The 21,453-nt window shown below is 40.0% G+C and overlaps 1 protein-coding gene and 2 long non-coding RNA genes across 44 annotated transcripts in view; all 3 read right to left on the bottom strand.

The window, feature by feature from the left end:
• FHIT (fragile histidine triad diadenosine triphosphatase) overlaps nt 1–21,453 on the bottom strand; it is a 997,853-nt gene that overhangs the window by 525,016 nt on the left and 451,384 nt on the right. The gene's annotated exons all lie outside the window — the stretch shown is intronic.
• The window catches only part of LOC120368949, a 279,418-nt gene that overhangs the window by 196,014 nt on the left and 61,951 nt on the right, over nt 1–21,453 (bottom strand). The window lies entirely within an intron of this gene.
• LOC120368948 lies at nt 1,636–19,891 on the bottom strand. Of its 2 annotated transcripts, XR_005582859.1 has the most exons (4): nt 19,714–19,891; nt 18,197–18,255; nt 3,765–3,803; nt 1,636–2,197 (listed from the first exon to the last, which is right to left on the bottom strand). It is a non-coding gene; the product is annotated as an uncharacterized LOC120368948 (long non-coding RNA). The 2 variants fall into 2 exon arrangements; XR_005582858.1 differs by lacking the exon at nt 18,197–18,255.

Raw genomic sequence — 21,453 nt, 5'->3', positions numbered from 1 at the left:
AGGCACGTAAAAAGCACACAACTGAAAAAACTAGTATTGTCGTTACCAAGATCTCATACTGACTGCATAATTAAGATTGTGTTGACAAATGCACTTAGAGCAGCTATTAAACTTCTTTGTTTTATGTAAACACTATAGCGTGCCCTTCCCAATCATACGGTACTTATTCCTAGGTTGATGTTCTCAGAAAATATAATCATTAGCTAATGACTTATAAAAATTAGAAAATTGATCCTGTCTCCACTCCCAAAAGCAACTAAGTTCCTGATTTGGAGATTTGAAAATGGACTCACCCCTAGAATGTATCAGACAAGGGAGTGTCGTGTTGCTGAGTTGAAAGCGGGTGCTAGAGCTATTGACGATGTTGAATACCATGACGTCAGTAGGCTAATGCTTAATGATTGATATGAACGGAGCTTTAACTTTGGATTTCCTTGAGCTTTAGTGTTGGCAAATTTCCCCAGAGAAAAATTAATAAAAAGTGACCCAAAATTCTTCTGCGGATCCTTTTGCACATAAGATTTAGACTCAGCATTGCAACACCTACCTGTAGGTGCCCTGTCACCCAGTAGAATCTATAGACCCAAGTATAAGCTCCCTAATACAATACATGGGGAGAGCTGGGTGCCTAAGCATGGGATCCCCGAAAGCCAGGAAAGTGAGCAGGGAGCTGCCTAAGCTAGCCAATAGAAATGCCAAGGAGAAGAGTGTGGCCAAACCTGCCCATTAAAGGGGGTAGGCACCTAAACCCCAGCTTAGAGGGAGGCACCTGTCTCTGCTTGGCATTCACAGCTGTGAACTCTCTCCTGGTGTTGGATGCCTTAAGCCCTTTCTTGACGAAAATAAATAAATAGATAAATTAGGTAGTGGTAGAAGAGGTAAGCTCAAAGCATGAATCTAGGATATGGGAGATGCAAGGTCAAATCCTTCCTTCTGAGGAGGAGCAGGGATTTGAACCCACATCTCCTGTTTCTCAGAAGAACACCCTAACAACTGGGCTATAGGACTTACTAGGATGGGGCTCTCAATCTCTCCTGCTAACGCTGGTCTACTTTGTACAAATAATGAAATAGCCCTTGAGTCAGAGCGGGTGAGAACTCACATGGGATGCGGGAGACCCATTTCAAGTGACTGGTCCAATAACTACTATGCAAATCATTATCAAATCCAATGAACAGGTGAAAACCAGCATATAGCAATATGCATGAAGCAGCAAGGGATGTAAACTATAAAACATAGTTCCCCTTTTTGAGCGTAGGGAAGAGAAGGTGAAAGAGACTTTTTAAAAAAGCATTTTAACGTTGTTAATATGACACAGCCAATAACATGGGCTGGAATAGCCACTGCAGGCTCTGCCCCATTTCGCACACATTGAGGGATGGTGCCAGTGGTTCAGTATAAATCACAGATCTGATGGCTCCAAACCGTCCTCCAAAGTCACCCTCCACCTATGTGGAGGCAGTGCAGAGACCCCTCCCTCAGTGTGCTAACTCCCCCACTCCTACATAGCTCATCTGCAGACTAAGCTGTTCAAGCAACCTTGGCAGGGCTTGTGCAGTGAGATAAATCTTATCCCTTGTGAGCAGATTTGAAAGCCTATTAATGCCCCCTCCCCAAAAGCCACATCTCCAAGGTCAGACACCACTTCATTTAACTCCTTGAACAGCCTGGGCACAGAGCCTTTGGTCTCCTATTTCAAAACACACTTCTTCCAAGACCACCCAACTCAGTTTATTTGCAGAGAGAAAGAACATGCCTCCTTGCACTGATCTGGCAACATGGGTTCAACGTAGTGCCCGCTCTAGTGGCTGGCAGTTATCTGAGGCAGATGCTTTCATCACAGCAGAGTCAGCAATCACTCCTTGCTGTAGGTCTTCTGTTACTTCAGAGGGAAATACAGAAACATACAGGAGCTCAGGAGCAAACAGAGCATCGGGAACCAAAGAACATCAGGCAACGTAAGAGAGATGTAAATTAAAAAGCAATATGCTGCCATGAAAGAGGTCCAAGTTCAAATGCAAACTTGCTCTAACAAACTCAGAAGGTCTGAGTGCACTGCAAAGATGAAAAGCTTTTTTTTGTCTTCCAGTCTGAATACTGAGTTCCTGCCATCCAATTTATGCAATAACATTGATATCAAGTATGTGGGGTTTTTTTCCTTCACTGCCATAAGGTGGACTTGATCTCACAGACTTAGCTGCAAAGGCAAAGGTGGAGATAAAGGCAAGAATATAGGAAAAGTAAGTGGCCAAAAAGTAAATCTTTAAATTAATGAACTCTGACTCCATAGGTATTTGGTTGGGAGCAGAATCTAAACCATACTCCTCAGATTTAAGAACTGAATAAAACCATGTAGGAAAAACCTTCATTCAAATCGATGTATACTATTTCAGATGGGCTGTAATGTTTCACTCCACCTGCCAGATTCCTAATTGTGATTGTGACTCTTTTCCAGTATCATTTCTTATGGATTCTGGTTTGGGAAACTTTACTTGGATGGGGCAGTGTTTTGAATTGGAGATCGGTACATTTTTTTGTTTGGTTTCCTTGACATATGTTTACAGCGATTGCAGCACATATGGTGGTAATGTTACATACAGTGCACTGCTCAGAAAGAGACATTTTTGTTCTATAACTTATAAATTAAACAGCATGGCAGGTGTATGTCTCCAGCATTTTAAGTCCCACTGAAATGCTTTCAGGGCAGGCTCTGGTCTATATCCAAAGCTGTGAGCAGATCATATGGGAGTTGATAAAATCCTCAGTAGAATTTTGAGAGGTTTAACTGAGACCTTGTGAAAGGAGACAAACATGTAAATGAAGTCAACTTTTCAGACCTCTGGGATCCATTACAGCATGAGATACTCTTAACAGATAATTAGCTGGGGCTGTTAATCAAGTTTAACAGGTGTTGAGTAATGAACCGAGACAGGGCATCTGCTGTGACCGGCCTCTTGCTCTAATCTGGTTAGGCAATCTAATGCCAACTGGAGCCCAACATGCTTTGAAATGAGATCCAACATCGATGCATCCATCAGTCTTGTAATCACTGAAGAACGGTGACATTCACAACAGGAATACATAAGGAACCTGTCCAAAATCCCAAAGGGCAAAGTACTAATGAATACATGTTCCTCACGTCTTAGATGTCATTTTGTGCCTTTGCTTAACTTGAATGTGCAGGTGAACTTCTATCCATAATTGTATTTATTTGCTGAAAAATACTCACTGAAATGTTGTTTAAAAAAAGCCAGGCAACTGAAGCTTGGCATATGTATGAGTGCTGAGGTGTGTGTGCACGCGCGTGTGTGTGTGTGTGTGTGTGTCCGTCCGTGCGCAGGAGAGAGGGACAACAGACAGAGATATGTGGAAGTGAAGGTCTACTGTGGATTTTTGAGAATTTCTATGATGCTACAGATGAAATCCTCATTCTATATTAGACTAATTTAGCTGATCTGGATTTCACAATCAGATGGCACTAGGCAGTCAGGCTATACTTTCATCATATATATACTTCCTGTTATCTTCAAAATATTAATTTAAAAAGAAGCCCCATCATTTAATCAATATTTATAAAATAGAAATTAGTTAATTCCTAAAGCACCATAGTGTGTCTCACACTCCTCCCCAAAACAAACACAAACGAAATGCTGATACCTTAGTCTGAACAGAGTTCAACTAAGATCGCAACCCTTCAAACACTTTCTTACATGTTTAACTTTATTCACACAAGTAGTCTTATTTAAGCCAGTGGGTCTACTCACATGTGTAAAGATAATCATCTGTCTTTGGATGATCAAGACCTAAAAAAGAAACTATTAATTCATAAAAATGTGCTTTTGTAAATTACATGCACAGTACAATATCTTTGGGCTATATATTTTAAGTTTGTGATTTAATTTATTTTAAAATTCCATTATAATGTTCTTTTATGACATTTTTTTAAAGAATTTAAAAATCCCACTGCAAATACCTGATCTATTAAAGTTTAAAATATATCTATGTTATTAGCCTTTTTCATGGGTTTTTTTTTTAGAGACGTAATGCTTCATATTCCTATTAAATATAAAAGTTAGTTGGCTGAATAATTATCACATTTCCTCAGGTTCAGCTGGGAGAAGGACTCCCCAAGCTGACTTAACGTGAAGAAAATTATAATAAAACTAAGGAAGCATAGTATACACTTATAACTAGACATGGCTATGTGTATAGCAAGTGATCCATGACCACAACTATCCTAAAGTTTCTTCAGGAACCTAAACATCCACTTAAATCATTTCTGTCTCTTTATAGTCTGGCTATGTTTTCAGTCTTCCTTGATGCTGCTGGAATCAGTACAATTACACTCATAATTCTCTTCTTCTTCCTCCTCTATGAGCTATTTCTGACTGTCTTGCGGAAAGTTGTGCAAAGGACAAAATGTGAAGATGTGCTTTAATGCTATGTGCTACACAAAGAAGTCCAACTCCTTCCAGAACTCCGCACCTTTCTGAGTTTCTTCCATAGTTTCTCTTAGCAGCATCTTTCAAGATGACAAAAATCCTTTTCTATCAGGGTGAGGACATGTTTCCAGGCTACTCTGCTCAGCATAAACCTTTGTTTTTTCTTCTTCCCATCCTGCCCTATAATAATCATTATGTATACGTAACAGTTATGTATGTATGTGTTACCAGTTCCATCTCCCATCTAAATCCACATTGTCTCCTGCAGTGTCTATTTTTCTTCTCATTTTTTTTATTATTATTTTTACAAGCAATGCTCTTCCTCCCTTGCCCTGCTACTTTTCCTCCTGTTGTTTTACAATCTATTTTTAAGGTTCTAACCTGGCGATTTAACATTTCAGTTCCAGCCTTAGTGAAATATTAGTTGCCTCAATTACTGCACATTCTATTTCACTTGAAATACAAAGTAATTTTTTTTAGTACTTCCAGCTTCTGAATAGGGGGAAAAAAGACTTCTTGTTTCACAGCCTTACTCTATCTACAGCAGTGACACATGTTCATTTCATACCCACAGCAAGATTTTTGTGATAGGTCACAGTACCCCAAGACACATATTTCTTTCAGAAAATGATCATAGCCATATACAGTTGCAAGCTCTAAGGACAGGAAGGAAATTACCATGTCACTATTCTAAATGTCACCTCTTTTATTTTACTACCTACCCCTCCATGTGCACATTCAAAAGCATTTGTTTGTGAATCTCTCTTTGTTGGGCTCTTTGTTGTCTCCCTTTTCTTCACCTATTCATTTACAAAACCATTACCAAGCATGCAGTCATTATGCCTGTTTCAAGTTCAGGCCAACATTTTTATCCTTTCATCCCTCTGATTTTCTCCTCTCAGCAGTTCTAGTCAGAGTCTACATTTTCTGTCCCACCGTTTTTATATAAACATTAACCCGCATGACTCTTTCCAGCCCTCAGTGACAGTAAATCTGGAACAGTCTCAGACTGCCCTGTTCGCAGCTCCTTTCACAGAGACTGCAAGTGCTGTAAAGCATACATATGTGTATGAAATACAACATTTGACTTTACAGCACTAGTCTAGTGGAAAGATGGATGGTAAACATGAAATCGTGATCTCCTAACCTGAATTCAGCCCAGATTGGTAAGTGTACACCACGGCGGGAAAATGGTCTTTCACTGTTAGGCTGGGGTTTATTTTCTCTTATAACAAGTAATGGATATATGTGGATAATGTAAAAAAAAGCTGTTCTTTTAAATTGAGGAAAATGTCTTTTCAACTTGCTTTTGGCCAGTAGAAGATAATCACCCCACGTTTCTGTGCTGGTGCACGAGGGTTGCGTCAGCTATCTACATACAACCTCTAGCTCCCAAGGGAAGAGGCGCTCCCCATTTGCCACCCTTTACCTGGCTTTCAGCAAAATGAGCCAGGGTTTCCTTTCATAAATCTGAAACCCATTGCTTGTTTGGCATGAAAGCTGGCGTCCTTGCTGCCCATTCCTTGGCACCATCTAACCCAGTGGTTCTCAACCTATTTACCAGTGTGAGCCACTTATGCAGCCCTCTATGTGTTATGTGAGCCACATCCACACAATATATATACAACCTGTATGGGCCTGAGGATGTCACATGGGCTGCAGCTGTGTGCTGATTGGGCCACAAGCAGCCCGTGGGCCACAGGTTGAGAACCACTGATCTAACCTCTCTGGTTCTCTGCTTTTCATTTTGCTCAGCATTAGCACCTCCAAAGTGACTTACTGTTGTAGCACAATGAGAGAAACAAAGATTTGCAGAAGCCAGCAGGAGTTGTAGGAAGGACTGAGAAAGCCTTCTGAAAAATGAAATGTTATTTGAACTGTGATTGGCCATGGGGTGAGATGACCTGCTATTTACCCTCTTTCACTCTCACTGAAAAGATTTCAGACTCCACCAAAACTGCATGTGTCTCATGTAAATCTGTTCCTGTTCAAAGCATGGATTTTATATTTAATGGGTAATATAATCATTAGTAGGGAGCGACCAGAAGCAGAGAAGCCAGAAACTGAGCAAAACCAAATAAGGGGGTTTGAGCTGAGTGGAAATCAGGTAAACTTAGCAAGCAATTAGCAGAGGTGAGAACTACTTTTAGAATATCCAAGATGGCAGTGAATAGCAAGTGATGAACAAGAGATTTATTAATGTAAGAATATCTTGATACTGAAAGTTTCCAGCACGAGAAATGACTTCCTTGAAGTAAAAGCAACAATGGGAACCAAAACGATACATTGTGGAATCTATAGGATGTTCCTTGTACTTTACTTAAAACAAAACAAACAAAACAAAACAACACACAGATTGTCTAGGTGCTCAGATCCTGCTGTGATAGGGGCAAGAAGATGAGGATACAGTTTGATTTGGGCTGTATGGAACAAAGGGGATTTCCTTGCTGGAGAAGCTAGAGGGAGAAACCAAGGAAGCCAAGTGGAACGGACTACAGAAGAAGGCGAAGCTAGAGAAAGCAGAGATTGAAATTGAAGATGGAAGAGTCACAGAAGAGGATGAAGGAGAATGGAAAACAGTGCCAACAAGGGCATGCAATACAGATGGGCAAAGGGCAGACATCTATTGAGGCATTTAACCTACAGGAGTCTCCTACAACAGGGGGTTCAGTTTGAAATAACTCTCTTTCTTATTCAAATAGCTTCCCCCTATTGCTTACCTTAATTTTCATCACTTTTTATAGAAGTATCCGCTCTTTTTGACAATATCCTAGGTTTCTGATTGCAGTTTATATTACATGGGCTGCTAAAAAGGTAATCAAACTGAAAAATACAAAATGTTCTTTTTGCCCACAGGCACCCGAAGGACATGAAAAAAGTAATTTACTTTGTACATAAACCAAATGTAATGTCTAGTCTTAATCAATGGGACTTCTGCAAAAAGGTAATGACTAGAAATATCACCACTTATCACTCAGCCTTCTGCACAGAGAAAAACCTGGTGCAGACAGCAAAAATCTCTGTTTTAACTTGATTCCTTTATCACTGATGTCAAAGTTCAGGATTTCTAGTGTTCAAGATGGCATTTTGCCAGACTCACAAGAAATTGACGAGCAAAACACTAAAACTTTTCACTGCATAAAATCAGTCTTAATGTACAACATATGCAAATGTGCCTACTAAGAATTTTAAGACCTTTCTTAAACTCCAAAAACTTGTGCTATGCAGCTATTTTTAAAATGTTGAGTGACATAATTTTGGAAATATTATGGTCCTGCATAACATTCCAGACACTTGTTTGATGTCAAAGATACTGCTTTGAAAAGCATTTTGTTTGAGTACAGCTCCTGATATGTAGGGAGATATCCTCAGCTGGTGCAAATCCACGGAGCTACACTAATTTACACCAGCTAGGGATGCAGAGAAAATTCCTTTCAACAATTTTACTAAAAGTTCTGTCTTTTAAAAATGTACAAAATAGTTATTTTAACATCATTTTAGATTGCTGACTCCCAGTGTTTTTGGTGATAGTATTATGTATTTAACATGCACTATATAAAATACCTATCCTGGTGATATGTCTTGGTGGGGGAGGGGTTATGTGTGTTTGTTGCAGAGCTGCACTTTTAGTCAGAATTTCCCCCAATTATGACATGTTTTATTTTTAAGTTAAAAAAATCTTCACTCATAATTTTGTCACTGGAATTTTTATGAAGAATAATGCATGTGCACATTTAAAATACCAAAGTAAAGAAACATTTTAATCTGTATGGGTAAGCATGCATGAAGGGAAATGCTTTCCATAACTTGAAAAGGTAAATTCATTCTTTTGGTAGCACTTTATAATGATGATAAATGAAGATGTAGAGAATGTTATTGAGGTGTATTGGGTGACTCTGTTCATCCTCATGCACTGAGGCAGTTACGCTTTCATTTCTTCTGTATATCAACAGATTTTTTTTTAAATCAACATATTAATACCACTTTTTCCCATTTCCCTGAGTCTTTGATATTATACTTCAGGTGCTTTGGAAACCATTTTCAGGTACTGATTTTGAAGTGCTCTTCTTGTGTGTTGCATTAATCTCTTTAGGCCACCTCATTCATAGATATACTGCGAACACCACTCCAAGACCAATAGTCAGTGAGAGAATGTAGCACGGGAGAAAAAAAGGACGGGTGTTATTATGGCCCCGATCCTGCAAATATGTCCCTGTGTGCTTATCTTTGATTTCAATGTGATGACTCACATGCTTAAAAGCAAGCATGTGCATAAGTGTTTGCAGAATCAGGGCTTACGAGTTTCCACCTCCCCATTAATATTGCAGCTGCGAGACTGTGGCAAAAATCCCTGCTTTCCACAAAGAATGTACCAATAGCCTGATGAAGTAAAATTGGTTTAAATAGATCAGTTCCTTGCACTTCTAAGAAAATGGAGAAGCAAAAATAGCCTGAACATGGACCTTAAATTCCCAACGTTCGAACAGCCAAACAACTCAATCAGTAGATGGCTTTGGCAGAGCTTTACAGTAAAAAAGCTTGCAGAATTGTACAAGCAATGTTTATTGCTGTGCACACTGATGCTGTAGGACAAATATGAGCCGGGGAGACTGGGAACATAAGGAACGAAAGTAAAATAGCTGTATTGCATACTGGATCTGGAAATGACACTGACTAGAACATAGAGTGCTTTCCATATGGATATGCTGGCGTCTGCTGCTGCATACCAGGTGGTTAAAATTAATCTCTCTCTTCATACATGGCTAGATTGCAACTATATGCTCTGCCATCCACAAGGGGCAGCACAATGTCACCCAATCCCTGGAAGGGGACAATCACGGCCTCCCTCCTAATTTCCCTGCTCTTCTAGAGAGGGAGCAATCGGGGTCTATTCCAGGTGCAGCGTATGCACACTGGTGTGCTGGGGAAGCTATGCTGGCAGAAACAATGGGAGGTGAAGTCACGTTTCCACACATTCATCATCTGTCCTTGCCCTTCTGCACAAGGGGATGGAACATAGTGGCTCTGCAGAGGCTGCTTCCTCTTCCATGTACGGGTAGCCTGTCCAAAGGAGCAATGGGACACCCGAGACACAATCAATCGCTCACACAACTATGCAAGCGGAGACAAGATTCAGTCCATAATTTAGTCATAAGATGACATATAATACTTTTCCGGGAAACACCTGGAACCTTTGACCACTGAGTTTCTCCTGTAGATAATGATCAGTAGCTTTTCACTAGTTAGCTCAAGGCTTGTGTACTTTTAGCACAGAAGAACAGCTCAAAGACAGACACTATATTCAGTTTTATCATTTCAGTAGTGAGTTGTTCTACATTAGTGCAGGCTTAAAACGTTTATAGAATTAGTCACAGATTTCAGAAGCTGTGAGGACGTCTACATATATATCCAGTGAAAGAAATCAACTAACATCAGCAACTGCAAGGAAAACATTTTAGTGTGCACTCCAAAAAATACTGAATAATGTATAAAAATCTTTATTTTGACTTCAGCTGAAATTGTAGAGCGAGAACATTTTTTTAGTATTTGACTCATATGCTGACCTGAGCTACTAAAGGTAAATTTGATCAACTGACATTTTTAAAGTGATATTTTTATGCAGAGCACTTTAGAGAACGTTCTGCCACTTCAAATGACAGACCTTTAAAATATACTATGAAAATTGGGCAAATCCAATCCAGACTAGTTTGTCTCTTAACATTACTCCTAACAAAATTGTTTTATTTCGTTTGCCCTGTTTGAATCACACAAAGAAATATTATAGTGCGGCTTGGCAACTAGTATCAGATGTTACTGCATTTTTTTTTCAAAAGACACCAAACTGGTTTATATGCAAAATGGTAACAGCAGCTAAAATCTGTGACCAGCAATATGTAAGAAACAAATCTAGATGCTCTTCTCAAAGGCAATCTCATCTAAAGAAATAGTGAAAAAAAAATCCTACTTCATTTAAAGATAGAGAAACACATGGAATCACTTAAAACTGGGCTAGAGGACACAGGACAATCTTTCAAATAATTTATCATTTTAAGTTCTCCCAGAACCTGCTCTTTCTTCTGCATTCTCACTGCGGAGAACAGCCAATAACACAAATATTTGATTAATGTTCCAAATCGTGCCAAATACATAAATGCAACAGAGGCAACAATACTGTGGTTATCATGTAATGAAACAGTTACCAGGTGAACCCTCAGGTTGCCTTTAAAACTAGACCACAACACCGAAAAAGAGGAATTAGGAATATGCAGAACTTTTGTTTCATTTAAAAGCAATAATCCATTAAAATTAAAATTATAGGTGTAACAATTTCACTACGGTATTGCTTTCTAAACTAGCCAGGTACTTTTCACACTTACTCTGTCACTGAAATTCAGTTACTTTAAATGCCATTATCTATCCTTTGCATTGTTCCTTTGTTGTTTTTCTATTCAGCATTAAAAATAAACAACCTTCCTATTAAGATATTTACTACCCTCTCCTATATTCGTTGCTTTTTCTGCAGTATTTATATAATCCAAAATTACAATTAAGGTTTATGTTCTCAATACAGCACACAAAGAATTCAGTAGCTCATTATTATTTATTATTTCTATTACACTAGTGTCCAGAGTCTCCAACCAAGATTGGGCCTTGTGCTAGGCACTGGACAAAAGCACAGTATGAGACTGTCCTTGCCCAGAAGAGCTTAGAGTTTATATAACAAAACAGACAATGGGTGGAAGAAAGGAAGTATCATCCCCATTTTATAGATAGGGAAACTGAGGCACAGAATGATTATATGACTTGCCCAAGTCCATACATGTCTGCTGAAGAACCTAAAGTACCACTCCACTCTCTTGACCATGAGATCAAACTTTCCTTCTCCTTCTGTTAATGTTAGTTGTCCAGTTAGCTCCCCATACAGTGCTTGGAAAATGTACCGCCCATATCAGTTCATACACTAAATAAATATTCATGAGAGCCTTGGACAATATAAGATTGTACTGAGGTAAACAAAGCGCTAGTGAGAAGTTAGCAGCGGCCCAGGTAAAGTTAGTTTGGCTTTCTTCACATACAGACTGGAAATATCACAATGTCTGCTAGAGCTTACTGACAAAAATCTTCAACAGCTATTTTGTGGAAGACTGATTTACTGTCCATTATAAATATGTTGAAACTGAAATGTCATTTATGAAATAATAGACTGCGCTCCAAGTTGTTGTTAAATACGCTATATTTTGAGAATTCATTAATAACATTGTAATTATTACATCTACAGAAATGAGAGTCACATAGTACATACTCTGCTTGACTTCCTATTATATTAAACAGTTCCATACTCGATGGAATTTTTAAAATGCTGAAGTCTAACCTGCACCTAGAAAAATCCTGTCACCTTCTAAACACACCGATGTATATAATGCAAAGTCCACAGATATTCCGGAATCATTCATGCACCTTCAGTTACACATTTCAGGCTTTTGATTTATACTAAAATGAAACACCCAACTCTGAAAAGAGAACACCTAACTTAAAAAAATCATAAATTGTAAGGGGTTTTTTTTTGTGTGTGTTTGTTTTTTATTGGCGAATGACTCCACCCTTATAGATTTATTTAAAAAAAACCATGGAAAATAGTGACCTGAAATTAAAGATAAGTGGGGACCCATAAGTGATTCAGAGCATAAATAAAACACTGGGTACCACTATTACATACATTTATACTTTCTCCTTTCTCCATTAATTTCTCGCTCTTCCTTTTCTTGTTTCCTTCTTTTAAAATGCACCTACTTTTTCCTTCCACCTATGAAAGAACTCGGAACCCAAATTTAATTAAAAGAGCACCCACAAGCCAAATCTTTATTTTTCTTCCTTTCCTTTTCCTTCCCCTTCCCCGCAATCTTTCTGGAAGAACTGTGCAGCCTGCTGGCAATCTGCCCTCTCCTCTCCTTCTTTTCTGACCTGTACAGAAATGAACTTAAAGGAATTTGGCTGCTTAATATCCTGCGTCTGGGTAGAAAAGTGCTGCATTTTGAATATGGACCACTGTTGTCTGCTTAAGCTCTTACATGGCCGAGCACCTCACAGTCCATAATGGATTTCTATCTTCACAACACCCCAGTAAGGCAAGGAGATTGTGTCCTATTTTATAGGCACAAGATAAGTTTAGTGTCCATGGTCACACTGAAGAATATGACAGAGCTAGGTAGGCACTCAAGCCAGGTGTCCTGTGCCCCAGTTCTAGTGCCCCATTCCCTACACCACCCTTACTTTCCCCCAAACCAGGGCCCAGACTCGGCAAACTCTTACTCCAGCAAGTAGTTTTCACACATGCAAGCAGGACTGATCCTACAAGGCAATGAGCTCTCTGCCCCAATCCTGTGAAGCACTTACGCATGTGCCATTCATTTCAGTGGGACTCAAAGGGTGGCAGAATCAACTCCTAAAATTGTGTTCCATCTGCGTTCCACATGTGTTGCTCAAAGGCCACAGACAAACCAGGGCTTAATGCAAGTGTCAAGGTCCATAGAGTAACTCACTCAAACAACACTTCTGGGACAGCTAATTCATGAACACGATCTATAATGTTTCCTTCCTATTCCTTGTTTGCTTTGTCTCAGTTCATAGCTCCAAGTAATACCTACAGGAAACGGTTACAATACTTTTCCAGTGGTAGCGCCTCTCCTCTCCAAAAAGCAACGACCCCAAAAAGCAATTGCTCTCCGCTTGGCACATGGAGAGCAACAAGCTTGCTGTCACAGCTCAGCATTTCCTTGCTTTGTTACTGTTTCAGAGTCACAAGCAGCACATGTCGAAAATGCACAACACATACCCAAAATGCTTTCCCCACAGGGCTTGCCACAATCTCATTTAAGCATGCCTGAGCTTGTTCTTCCACTTGTTTTCCTTTTCTGTTCTGATTATTTCTACTTCACATAAAGTTCTTAGAGACAAAAATTTAACACAAAATGTATGGTTCCCAAAACTCATAAGCACTTAAGTCCTTAAGAGTGTTTTCTTTAAATAGGACAAGCCTATCAAACAGTCCTCTTCTTGGAAGAGGTATGCTGAGAATCCCCATCACTCCTATTTTGATTTAGAAAGCTTTAATTATAATCTCAGCAGTAATACGCAATCTGAGCTCGTATAGACAGTCAATGAAAGCGTAGCTCCAACCTTGGAATCAGCCCAATATGGTGGGAAGTTTCTTCTGGAGAAAAGAAATGTTATTTATTATTTTCAGAAAAATAATACACTTCTTACTTGCTGCCTTAGCTTGTCATAGTATGAAATTCAACGGCAAGCTACAATAATGCAAGTAATAAACAAATACATAACAACTAACAAAGTACATCAAGAGCAGAGACCAAGAAGAGCTCTGTTCTTACAAATTCAGTTAACGTGTCTCTTTCCCTGGCTATTTTCTAAGGCATTCACGTTACAGAATTTAAGAAGGACAATGGCACGATGAGGGCCATAAGAGATTAAGCCATTTAAAAGCATTAAATTAAGAACTTTACACTGTATGAGCCACCCCAGGTCAGTCTAAACACTGAAAAAACCCTCCCACTGAAGTCTATGCCTGCTTACTAAACCTCCCTGCAGTCCACGTATGCACATTGAAAAAGGGTCGGGGGGGGGAGAAAGAGAAGATGGCGTGTTTTTAATCTTTTAAAGGATGCTGTGTGTTTCTGGACCAAACCAGGTCACCAGAAGCTATTTACTTGTCTTAAATCATGACCACTTTGTCTTGGGAGAACATTGGACCCTAGTTCTTGACAAAGTCCTTAGTTCTTGCCCCAGCTGGGCATAGTCTTCAAAGGATGCTTGCTGCCTCCGTTCAGATAATTACACTTTACACGTTAAAATGTTCAATAAAGTTATTCAAAAGAAATGGCATCATTGGAGAGGGATGTTACATGTGAGTGTGTGTAAGGTCAACTTTACTCCACCCCAGAAGCACATGGCTATGTTTTCATAATTGCATACAGGCAATTGTACGTGCTTAATATCAGCATGAATGTGGTCTAGATTAAATTACTATAAGGTGGGTGCATAACTGGTTAAAAGACCGTGCTCAAAGAGTAGTTATCAGTGGCTCACTGTCAAACTGGGAGGATGTATCTAGTGGGGTCCTGCAGAGGTCTGGGTCCAGGATTGGTACTACTCAATATTTTAATAAATGACTTGGATAATGGAGTGGAGAATATGCTTATAAAATGTATGGCCGACACCCTGCATTAGGAGGGGAGGATTAGAATTCAAAATGACCCTGACAAATTGAAGAATTGGTCTGAAATCAACAAAATTAAATTCAATAAAAATAAGTGCAAAGTTCTACCCTTGGGAAGGAAAAATCAAATGCACAAATACAAAATACAAATACTGGCCTGGCAGCAGTGCTGCTGAAAAGGATCTGGGGGTTATAGTGGATCACAAATTGAATATAAATCACCAATCTGATGCAGTTGCAAAAAAGGCTGATATTATTTTGGGGTGTATTACAAAGGGTGTTGCATGGAAGACAGGAGGTAATTGTCCCACTCTACTCAGCACTGGTGAAGCCTCAGCTGGAGTAACGCGTGCAATTCTAGGCCCCATACTTTAGGGAACATGTGAACAAATTAGAGAGTCCAGAGGAAACCAACAAAAATGATCAAAGGTTTAGAAAACCTGACCTACAAGGAAAGGCAAAAGCAAATGGGCATGTTTAGTCTTGAGCAAAGACTAGTGACAATAGCCCCCCAAAATGTTACGAGCTGTTACAAAGAGGATGGTGATCAGTTGTTCTCCATGTCGACTGACAGTAGGACAAGAAGGAATGGGCATAATCTGCAGCCAGAGCTATTTAGTTTAGATATTAGGGAAAGCTTTTTAACCACACGGCTTGTTACGCACTGGAACAGGCTTCCAAGGGAGGCTGTAGAATCCCTGTCATTGGAGGTTTTTAAAAGCCAATTAGACAAACACCTGTTGGGATGATCAAGGTATAGTTAGTCCCGCCTCAGTGCAGGGGGCTGAACTAGATGACCTCTCAAGGTCCCTTCCAGCCCTACTTTTTTTATGAATGCTATAAAATCTTTTATTCCAAGTTTTATTAGAGAAACTGAATCAGCACAATGCATTTGATTAGCTTATGTAAGCCATGTAGATGTCAATTTGCAAGAACCTAATATGACATTAACAATAAAATTGTAATTAGTATATTTTTCGTGTAGAGATTTAGAAGCAGCATGGATTAGGTGCAATCCTGCAAACACAAATGCACATGCTTAACTTCACACATGAATAGTCCCATTGGCGCTGATGAAACTACTGAGGTGAGGAAAATTACGCACATTGCAGAACTGGGGCTTCTGAGACTAGAAAAAAGGACTGAGACATAGGAGAGCTGCGTTCTCTTACCAAATCTATTGTCTTCTATAACTGGGGAAGTCATTTAATCACTTGGTGTCTCCCTTTCCCCATTTGCAAAATGGAGGTGATACTTACCCTTACTTTTGTAAAGTGACCAGAGATCTTTGGATCAAGTGCAAACTATGAATGCAAGATATTATGATTTGATGATGAGGGTAGGAAGGAGGTGAAAAGAGTTCTTAACCTGCATAACATTTATACAAGTTTCTTGAGTGCATTTTAATACATTTTCCGATCTAGAGAAGTACTAGACAAATATTTGATTATATAGTTATAGACAAACAACTAACCAGCTGCTCTTCTACTCTGCCCTGCAGTCCAGATAAGAAACCTGCTGCCAAAACAAATGCCAATGCAAGCAGCATGTCATGACAGTATCAGCTGTGAGGCCAAAGCCAAAGGGGTACAGAACCTGAACTGTCCCCAAACACGGCCTCGGGTAGTAGGGCTGAGGTATGCTGCTCGGTGTGTTGTACCTGTTCTTCAAATGAAGAAGGGACAATAAAGTGACATCAACATTTCACTGAATACAGCTTAAGACAAGGAAAAACAAAGCTGGTGGCCATTACTCATCTCTCTCATTGGTACTCTACAGTTCTCAGGTCATAACATAAGCAAATTACATTTCCTTTTACAGAATGTTCCAGTTTTAATAGAGTTCATTCTTGAAGTAACATCATAAAAATGTAGCAGGGTCAATGTCTAAACCAAAATTTCCTTTTTACACACACCCACCACACAGTATCCACATCCTCAAGGATTATGTAATTCCTGACAAGTGGAACCTCACGGTATGAATTTAGCTAAGGACTGCCAGAAAGATCCGGCTTTCTGTTTGTTCTGAATGGAGCACCACATATTGCCACGATACAAGCTGCTGCTTAAGATAAGCTAACTGTAATTTCAGTATACAGTTGTGCATTGCCTGCCCCACATAACCTGACTTTATAAAAGCTGGATCTATGCCAGTTTCTAATTGTTTGTCTTTAAACTGCTGTCTTTCTTCTAATTATTCTCATCCTGGGATCCTTGGCTCTTCTTTTACTCCGTATTCCTTAGAGAGTCTTTATAAGGCATGCCGGCTCTTTTGTAGGACTCGTACTTTCACTATGAAATGAAGTCTTTGATTATTCTAAGCCTGGCAGTCAAACCTTTCCAAGTTTAAAAGCCCAGGCTATCTGGTTTTCCTTCCTTTCACTCAACAGGCATTTTAGTGACTTTTTGGCATTTGAAACCTGTACTCCTCTCTCCCTTAAAAAGTTACTTGAACTTTTTACAGTATATTTACAAGGAGTTTCTAGAGAGGCTTGTTTTCCCCACAGTACTTCTCTTCCACTTTGATGCTGCTCTCTGTTAAATGAAAAATATCTTTGCTGGAGCTCGGATTATAAATGATCTTTCAGTAAAGAGTGGTCAGTCTTCAGTGCTTGGAAAGGATAACATCACTATTTCCAACCCCGCCTCTCATACCCAAACGTATAGCGGGCCTATTCAGAGAAAGTGAAGTCAGAGGACTATACACACCTACTTTGCAGGCTCACCACCACAAGAGTGTCTAGTGCATCCACTTACACGTGCATATCTCAGCATCTGTGCATGCATTAGTAATGTAAGCTTTTGGGGAAAGGGACCATCTTCTTGGAGCAGGGTGTGGGCACACATTTGCACGTGTGTGTGTACAGTGCCTCGTGCAAAGGGGGCTCTGATCAGGGCATCTAGGAGCAACAATACAATGAATACAAATACTGTATTTATTAATAAACAAGTAGTTTATTATGAATCCACACTGCCCTCCAGCCTGTCTTTTTTAACCGCTGCTAGTGTGTATTTATTTGTTGTACTAACGTTTGTCTTATCCACTAGCTAAACACCAAAATGAGGGCTCCCAAGAGTTCAATGATAATTATGGACAGAAATACGACTGGAAAGCTTTGAATCCTTCAAAATGCTGATATTGGACATTTTAATTTAGTAGCTCTCTGCCTAAAGACAAAAGCAGAGGCACCTTTCCTCTTAGTAAGATAACGGAAACCAATATTTTCTGAACTATTGTTTTAAATCCAGTTTAAAACTGTACATCTGACTCTCAGAATGCACATTGTTATGCCTCTTAAAAATGAATGGGTTTTTAAACCCAAATTATTACGTATTTATATGACAGTAACACCCAGAGTCTTCAGCTGAGATCCAGGCCAACAGTGCTAGGTGCAGGATTAATACATAGCAAGAAAGTCTCTGTATCAAAGAGCTGACAATGTGAAATAGACAAGACAAGTAAGGCTGCACGAAAGGGAATGTTATCTATCGTATATATAGGGAAACAGATAATTCCCCACCTGCAAAACCTTCTGCTATCTATAAAAGTCTCTTAATTTCTGTCTCGGAGCTTTCCCATCTGTAAAATGAGAAAACGGAGGTACAGAAAAATTAAGATTCTTTCCAAAGGTCACCCACAAAAGCTTCAGAAGACCCAGAATTTGAACCCAGACCGTCAGAGCCCTAGCCCAGTAGTTTAACCAGAAGGCCATTACAACCTAAGATCCTAATCTAAAGCCCACTGAAGTCAATGAAAAGACTCCTATTGACCCCAGACTTTGGATAAGGCCCTCTGTAAAAAGCGCTTTTGTTCCATACAAAGTATGATGCTAAGAGAAACAGTACGTTCGATATAAATACCTTGAGACAATTTAAACAGCCTTAAAAACAAGAAGTCTGCAGTGAGAAAAAATAAGAGCACATCATATATCTAAATGTAGGACACAATTTCTGTTTTGTAGCAGAAGAGATTTCAGAGATGTTCACTCAAATACATGCAAGTGCTAGGAGGACAATAAACATCAGTTCATAAAATCATACATCAGGATTATTGTACAGACTTAAAACAGCAGGACTATGCAAACAGTATTTCCCACAGCATTTATCTAAGGACTCTACTGCCAGCAAGATAGTCATAATTACTTTGTATTCATAATCACTTTGAAATATGTGAAAACTTTATATTAAAAACAAATTAAAATTAGTGGAAGAATATGTTAACACATTTAAATTTATATATATATATATATATATATGGGGATATACCTACCTCAGAACTGGAAGGGACCCTGAAAGGTCATTGAGTCCAGCCCTGTCCTTCACTAGCAGGACCAAGTACTGATTTTGCCCCAGATCCCTAAGTGGCCCCCTCAAGGATTGAACTCACAACCCTGGGTTTAGCAGGCCAATACTCAAACCACTGAACTCTTTCTCCCCCCAAATGATGAAGATGATGATTTAGGCTCCTATACAAATACTGGAAATTTCTAAAAGACATATCATCCTTTCCTATTCTGTCACAAGTAAAGACTCCAAATAATCAACATTTGTGACAGGCCAATCCTTATCTTTTCTAACTGATTTAGGCGGAACTAGATGTACATAGGTGGCACTTTCCGAATTTGAAGAGCTTTTTTACGTTTTTTATTTGCAAATGAACTCAAAGCAATCCCTTCAGGAAATATTAAAATGGAACGAAACATTATAGAGACTGTGACACTTTGCCCTCCAATGATCCAAACGACAGAAACAGGGCTGTGTACATAATGATGTAATTACATGCAGTCATGAACAGTTTAATTACTATATGCCTGAGCAAGCTAATTTTTTTTAATTTCTGGGGGCTCTGTTTGAATTTTCTTACTTCTACACCTGACTGCTTTGAAGTTACTGATACTGTAGTTCTGGCTTGCACTGCACTGTATAGAAACTAATTCTCCTGGGGAAAAAAGCACCACACTTAATTACAGAATAACACAAGTACTCTTCAGTGGATTTCGGTGACACTAGCGTGTGTTAAATGGTACATTGTTCTCACCTCCAAACCTATCAGCGTTTGCAGTCAGACAGGCAGGCTATGGGTGGCCATTTTAAAAATAAATCAATGGTGTTAGGCACCAAAGTATTTTTGAAAATCCCAGTAGGCACCTAAGTATCTTTACAAATCTGTCTCTTGGCTCTTATACTATCCTCCATAACTCCTCCTGATTTACAACAAGTTGATGGTGCTTTCCCTCGTTCTAGAACTCTGTGGACAAAGAAGTGTATAGCATTGTGACAAAGTGCGGATTTTCCCTTGTTATGTTGTATGTGAGTCTTACTGTTTTGCATGAATACTGTGTGTGCCTCAGTTTCCCTGTGTGTTGCACGAATACCTCAGTGGTGGGAATAGGGGTGTGTGACTCTGGCTGAGACCTTTGGGGCAGGTGAGGCTGCTCCAGCTGCCTGCACCTATGCTATGACCAGTGCTTTTCATAACCTGAGGCCCAGGAGGGGGATACGACCAGGTGACTCTTTGCCCAGGAAGTGAGACAAAGACAAGGAGGAGCAGCAACGGGGGTGTCTCAGGTTGGGTGGCTGGCAGTCTGCTCGGGGGGACTGAAAGAGGGGGAGTCCAGGGTGTCTGGCCCAGGACTCCCCAAGATGGACTTGGCTGAAAGTCACTGATTTCTGTGCTAACAAGTTCTGGTCTATGCTGCGCTTCTGTCGACTAATAAACCTTCTGTTTTACTGGCTGGCTGAGAGTCACTGCTGACTGCAGAGTTGGGGTGCAGGGCCCTCTGGCTTCCCCAGGAGCCCCGCCTGGGCAGACTCGCTGTGGGAAGCGCACAGTGAGGAAGGGGCTGCTGAATGCTCTGAGGTCAGACCCAGTAAGGTCGAAGCCGTGTAAGCTTCTTGCCCTGGTGACAGTCTGCTCAGAGAGAGGAGGCATGCTACTCCAAAGTCCTGACTGCCTTCACATGGAGTAGTTCCAGAGCATTGCCCCGGTGACTCCGTGACAAGCATCTTGGAATAGGCCAAGGCATTCTGCTCCATAAGCCAACCAACAGAAAGAATTTGTAGAGAAGAAAACATGGCATTTCCTGTAGACCCAATGCACTTTACCCTAGTGATATTCGTGGTGCAATGAAGGAACAATCCCAAGCAACTGATTTCCAAGGGTAAATGTTGGTGCTTGGCTCCCTGTCGAGTAGGCTGGACAGCAGAATAGCCAGTCTTTACATCAAACAAAAGTATGCCAATCTAATAAAACAAAAGGCTTTTTGAAGGGGCTCAACTGGCCATCTAATGAAGTTGCAACATGTTGATGGAAGATCTGAGTTCAGAACCAAAAAGTACCATGCTGGCAGAGGTAAGAGCATTGGGAGGCAGTGAAGTTAGCTCCTAGGCTTTGCCTGCATCTCTGGTGATCACACTTGGGCTACGTCTATGTTAGAGAACTTTACAAAAAGTTCGCCACCAGAGCTGCCATCAAGTTAGTCCATAATCCAACTGATCCTAGTGAGAACTTTGCTCTGCGAAACTCCCTAGTGTACACAAGGCTCCAGTGCGTGAACTGAGAATCTGGGATGAGAGCAATGAACCTCCTCCACTGTGAAGGCCAGTTTGTTTTGTGGACTTCAGGGAAGAGGGAGTAAATGGCAGATCCTTGAGTCTCCATGGGAGACTGGAGGAATTGTCAGGGGATAAAAGGTGTTTCAAAATAGAAAGGTGAAATGCAATCCCGGTAAGAGAGGTTCTGAAATGGGAGTACACTGATACTTTGCATTTAAAAAGT

Source organism: Mauremys reevesii, linkage group 7, assembly GCF_016161935.1.
Source record: "Mauremys reevesii isolate NIE-2019 linkage group 7, ASM1616193v1, whole genome shotgun sequence".
Lineage (NCBI taxonomy): Eukaryota > Metazoa > Chordata > Testudines > Geoemydidae > Mauremys > Mauremys reevesii.
Note: the sequence above shows the minus strand (reverse complement) of the source record. Positions and strands in the feature narration are given on the sequence as shown.